Source organism: Hylobates moloch, unplaced genomic scaffold (assembly GCF_009828535.3).
Source record: "Hylobates moloch isolate HMO894 unplaced genomic scaffold, HMol_V3 SCAFFOLD_4, whole genome shotgun sequence".
NCBI classification, from domain to species: Eukaryota; Metazoa; Chordata; class Mammalia; order Primates; family Hylobatidae; genus Hylobates; species Hylobates moloch.
Genome location: NW_026652279.1, coordinates 31,539,307 through 31,545,233, shown reverse-complemented (window position 1 = coordinate 31,545,233; position 5,927 = coordinate 31,539,307). Strand labels below are relative to the sequence as shown.

At 52.5% G+C, this 5,927-nt stretch overlaps 1 pseudogene; it reads left to right on the top strand.

Annotated features, from left to right (window-relative positions):
• Nucleotides 1-484: 484 nt before the first annotated feature.
• On the top strand, nt 485-2,465 carry LOC116466548 (inactive rhomboid protein 1-like; annotated as a pseudogene).
• Nucleotides 2,466-5,927: the final 3,462 nt, after the last annotated feature.

The window sequence follows — 5,927 nt, the reverse complement described above, 5'->3', positions numbered from 1 at the left end:
GTGCGGGCATATTCAGAGTGCTCATCCCAGGCCTGAGCCCAAACATAAGGAACCAGCATTGTAGGCAGTGGCACAGATGCATCTTTTTTCTCCTCTTTTACTTAAAATTATAAAATATACGTGTGAGTTTAACACAGAGGTGCAGCGTAGAGAGTAATGAAAAGTAAACACCCTTATAACCACTCTGGTTGAGAAACAGAACATTGCCATCCCCTTAGAAGATCCCCCCACCTTGCCACATGGGCTCATCTCCAATCGCATCCCCCTCCTGCTCCCCCAGAGGTACCCACCCTCCTGACCTTTTTTGAAAATCATTCCCTGGCTGTTCTTTATGGTGTTATCGCCTTATGTGCATCACTGCACAGGGAAGTTTGTTTTCACCTGTTCTTGAATTTCCTATCAATGGAATAATATAGCATATATTCTTCACTGTCCAGCCCTTTTCATTCAGCATGATGTTTTTGATATTCATCCGTTTTGTTGTATGTTGCGCATTCTTTTTCATTGTTATGCAAACTTCCATTGCGGGAAGCGAGAGTTGGTGGCCAAGATGAGCTTGCATGCAGCTGCAGCACTGATGAAAGGCTGCTCGGTTAGGGATGGCACCTTGCACTGGGCATAGCGTCGAAGCTTCACTCCAGCCAGCTTTCTGGTGGAGGACACGAATTTCCCTGATGAGCTGGACATATCCTTCTTTGCCCAGGAAGGTATCCTCCATGAAGAACTATCCACATAGCCGGACGAAGTTTTTGAGTCCCCATCAGAGGCAGCACTCAAGGACTGGGAGAAGGCACCGGAGCAGGAGTACCTCACTGGCGGGGCCCTGGACCGCAGTGAGCTTGAGCGCAGCCACCTGATGCTGCCTTTGGAGCGAGGCTGGCGGAAGCAGAAGGAAGACACTGCAGCCTCGCAGCCCAAGGTGCGGCTGCGACAGGAGATGGTGAGCACCGCGGGGCCGCGGCGGAACCAGCGCATCCTGGCGCGGGTGCGCAAGCTCTTCGCCCGGGAGAAGCGACTGTATGGGCTGAGCGTGGTGGGACGGCTCACCAACCGTACCTACCACAAGCACATCGACGCCTTCGTCAAGCGGCAGATCGAGGACATGGACAGCCACAGGCCCTTCTTCACCTACTGGCTCACCTTCGTGCACTCGCTCGTCACCATTCTAGCCGTGTGCATCTATGGCATCGTGCCCCTGGGCTTCTCACAGCATGAAAAAGTGGACTTGGTGCTGTGGAACCACTGGGTCTACGAGAACGTCAAGTACGTGCAGCAGGAGAACTTCTGGATTGGGCCCAGCTTGGAGGCCCTCATCCACCTGGGCACCAAGTTTTCACCCTGCATATGCCAGGATCCGCAGGTGCACAGCTTCATTCGCGCAGGGCGCGAGCAGGAGAAGCACTCGGCCTGCTGCATGCACAACGACAGGGCGGGCTGCCTGCAGACCTCGGAGGAGGAGTGCTCATCCATGCTGGCAATGTGGGTGAAGTGGCCCATCCATTCCAGCACCCCAGAGCTTGCCGGCCACAAGAGACAGTTTGGCTCTGTCTGCCACCGGGATCCCAGGGTATGTGATGAGCCCTCCTGGGAAGACCCCCATGAGTGGCCAGAAAACATCACCAAGTGGCCAATCTGCACAAAAAAAAAACAGTGCTGGGAACCACACCACCCTTCCCCACATGGACTGTGTCATCACAGGACGGCCCTGCTGCATTGGCACCAAGGGCGGGTGTGAGATCACCTCCCGGGGGTACTGTGACTTCATGAGGAGCTATTTCCATGAGGAGGCCACGTTCTGCTCTCAGGTGCACTGCATGGATGATGTGTGTGGGCTCCCGCCTTTCCTCAACCCTGAGGTGCCTGACCAGTTCTGCCACCTGTGGCTGTCCCTCTTCCTGCACACCAGGATCCTGCACTGCCTGGTGTCCCTCTGCTTCCAGATGACCATCCTGCGGAACCTGGAGAAGCTGGCAGGATGGCACCGCATAACCATCATCTACCTGCTGAGTGGTGTCACTGGCAACCTGGCCAGTGCCATCTTCCTGCTGCACCCAGCAGAGGTGGTTCTGGCTGGCTCCCAGTTTGGCATCCTGGCCTGCCTCTTCGTGGAGCTCTTCCAGAGCTGGCAGATCCTGGAGTGGCCCAAGCTGCTGGCTGTGGTGCTCTTCCTCTTCACCTTTGGGCTGCTGCCCTGGATCGACAACTTTGCCCACATTTCAGGGTTCATCAGTGGCCTCTTCCTCTCCTTTGCCTTCTAGCCCTACATCAGCTTCGGCAAGTTCCATCTGTACTGGAAATGCTGCCAGATCATCATCTTTCAGGTGGTCTTCCTGGGCCTCCTGGCTGGCCTGGTGGTCCTCTTCTACTTCTATCCTGTCCGCTGTGAGTGGTGTGAGTTCCTCACCTGTATCCCCTTCACTGACAAGTTCTGTGAGAAGCACGAACTGGTCGCTCAGCTCCACTGAGCTGGCTGCGGGCTCCAGGCGCCATGCGCTCCAGCAGGCCAGAGCCAGACACGACAACCCTGAGCCTCACAGGCTTACGGGAGTCACCTGCTCCATGTGGGGAATGGCCTGTTTCCTGAAGACAGACCCTCTTGTGCCTTGTTCATTTCTGTTGAACCCCTCGTACTGCTGGGCATTTATTGTACTACTTCCTGTGATAATCTTCTAAGTTGTCTCTTGATGACCACCTCATGTGGCCAATGGATGGACTGGGAGCGTTTTAGGAAAAAAAAAAAGTTCCATTGCATGAATATGCCACCATTTTTATTGATCTCTTCTACTGTGGTTGGACTTTCAGTTTGTTTCAATTTTTGACTTTTATGGAAAATGCTGCTGTGAATACTCTGGTGCCTAAATATGCCTCTGGTACCTAAATGCATACATTTCTGTTGAGTATATACCATCAAGTGGAATCACCAGCCCATAGGCTATGCATATTTTTAACAGCTTTATTGAGATATATTTTAGAATATACATATCTTGAAATTTTAATGGATACTGTCAAACACCTTTCCAAAGTAGCTGTACCACTTTACATCAACACCAGCAGTGTCTGAGAGTTCCAGTTGCTCCACATCCTCAGCAATCCTTGGTACTGTCAGACTCCTTACTTTTGTTTTGCCATGAATTTATATTTCCATCAAGCTTCCCAGGGGATTCTCAACTCTTGCTGTGTATCAACACCACCTGGTGAGCTTTAAAAATACAGACCCTGGGACCCTGCCCAGGTTATTCTGAGTCAGAGTCCCCTGAATCAGGGTTGGGGCACAGATGTATGCAGATTGAACAAGCTGTACTCCCTCATGTTCCCTACAGTGAGCCTCTGTTCCTCCAGCTCCCCTGCCAGGTGATGGTTCAGCTTCTTCTTTATCCCTGGTTCTCGATGACCACTTTACTTAACCTCAGGCTGTCATTCTTCAGGCATGAGGCCCTTCTCTGGCGGGAGCATTGGTTTCTATCCAACTGCTGAGATCTTGTCTGTGCCCCGGTGTCTTGGGAGGTGCGGTGTGGGTAGGGATCTGAGGAGGGGGTGGGAGGCATTGGAGGGCAGCTTCATCCAGTGCAGACAGTGGCTCTGAGGGTCCCCTGGTTTCCACTGCGACCTTCATAGACTGTGCCTTAGTGACAGCCGTGCCTGGAGGGAGGGGAGATCTGACGGGTGCTACTTGAAAGTAATGGGTGACACCAGGGTTGCAAACACAGATGTCTCTGAGGCCAGGCAATGTGAGTGAGGAAGGTGGGCCTGGAATAAAGCACACACATGCCCAGGCACACACAGACACACACCTGCACATACAGACACTCTCCTAGACACATTCTCTCACACACACAGAAAAGCAGAACATCCAAGCCAGCCGTTCTCAACAGGGGGTGATTTTTTTTTCCCCAGGGGACATTTGGCAATCTCTGGAGACATTTTGGGTCGTCACAAGTGGGGAGAGGGTGTGTGCCACTGGTATCCAGTGGTAGGGGACAGGGATGCTGCCAACACCCTACAGTGCACAGGACAGCTTCCCACCACCACAAAGAATTGTCTGGCCCAAAATGTCAATACTGCCTGAGGGTAAGAAACCCTGACCTAAAAAAAGTTATCTGTTTCAGCTCACATGAAAGTTTCCTTCATTTCAAAAGCAGAACTTTTACCTTATAGCTTTATTTTAGGTTGAATTGCACATCAGGTCGAGCGCCAGCTTCTCACTACTGGGTAGCTCCAGTAAAAGCAGTGCCTCTTGGGCTATCCGGGGAAGGCCAGTATTTTCTTTTTACTTTCAATCCACTGGAGACTGATACATTTGAGAAAAATACACTAACAATGAGTTATTGAAAAATGAAATTAAAAAAAACAAAGACATGAAAAATATAAGCCACTGATCAGGCACTTGGATATTGTGGCAGTGTGTGAAATTGCTGTAATAGTTTCTAACCGTTGGTTCCCGAATGTTTGTTTCCAAACGTAGCAATCACTGTCCAGCAACAGATAGTTCAAAGACAGGACGGGACCTGCAAGTGCACTTCGTGTAGCTCTGCTTTTAATCTGACTGAGGCTCTGATGGCCTCAGCACCCCTGGTCCCAGCCCCAGCTGGCCCAGACACCTTCCACTGTGCCCAGGGCAGCTCCCCTCCCGGCCCCCTGGCTCTGACTTCCTGCTGCTGCTTCAGTGTAAGGGTCATGACGCCATCCCAAGTGGGCTGTCTCTGTCGGCAAGATGCTGATCTGGGGTCAGGCTGGGACACACATGCTCCGAAGACCAAAGAGGAACAGCTCTGTGATGCTGGCAGGAAGGAGGTGACAAAGGGGATTGCATCACACACACAATTGAACGTTAGACACCCCTGTTTTCAAAAGTCCTTCCTCCTCTGAGGCATGTCTCCCCCATCCGTCCTCTCACCTTCACCCCATTGCCACAAGCCCCTCTTCCTTTGCTTGGGCTCTGGGGCCAGACAGCCTGGGTTCAAATCCCAGCTCTGCCACTAGCCAAGTAGGTGACCTTGAGCAAGCCATGTCACCTCTCCGAGCCTCAGTTTCCTCCACTGTAAAATTGGGACAATTATAGTCCTCGTGCAAAGGTTTTTGTGAGAGTTAAATGAGTTCATATACATAAAGTGCTTAGAACCGGGCCTGGCTCGACTTCTGCCTCTGCCACAAACCAGCTGTGGGACCATGGCAGGTCACTTCCCTGGCAAGTGGTGGTCCTTGAGGTTAAAAATGCGGCCCCACAGGTTGCTTGTGAGGCTCTGGAGGAAAACGCATATAAAAGGTGCAGCACAGAGGCTGAGACTGGAAGGAGCTGCACCAGTCGCAGCAAGAGGGGGGTGGTGGAGGAAGCGGCGCTGGCTTGTGTGTGGCTGGTGTGAAAATATTGCAGCACCCCCACACTGGCTGGGAAACAACTGGTTCCCCAAGGTCTCCTCACCCAATGTCTCCAGGTCTCTCCCCCAGGACCCTTGGATCTCCCACAATCCGGCAACCAGAACTTTAATGCGTGGCCCAGCAGGGCCCTGGCCATCCTGATTGGCCAAGCCCATTGCCCTGCCTGTATCCCCTAGGCCTCCCTGGGACTCCCCCAAGGCAGCGGACTAGGCACCAGGCCCTAAGGATCCAGTGGCTTAGAAAATGTGCCCTGTCTCCTGGCCTCAGTTTCCCCATCTGTAAAATGAGTGGGGTGTAGTTTGGACCAGAAGCTTTCTCTGACACAGCCTGATTCTAAGAATCCTGCCTTCTGCAACCATGTTAATCATTTTCTTCCCCAGAAGTCGTAATTCCAGGCAAGCAGGCACAACTCAGTCTTGGCTGTCACTTCTGAATCAGGGACAGGAAGGAGGCCCCAAGTCCACTGCAGAAGATGGAAAGTGGGTGGGAGGCAAAGCCCCACAAGGCGGGGGCGTCTGGGCAGAGTGGGGAAGGCTGTCACTGCAGCCCCT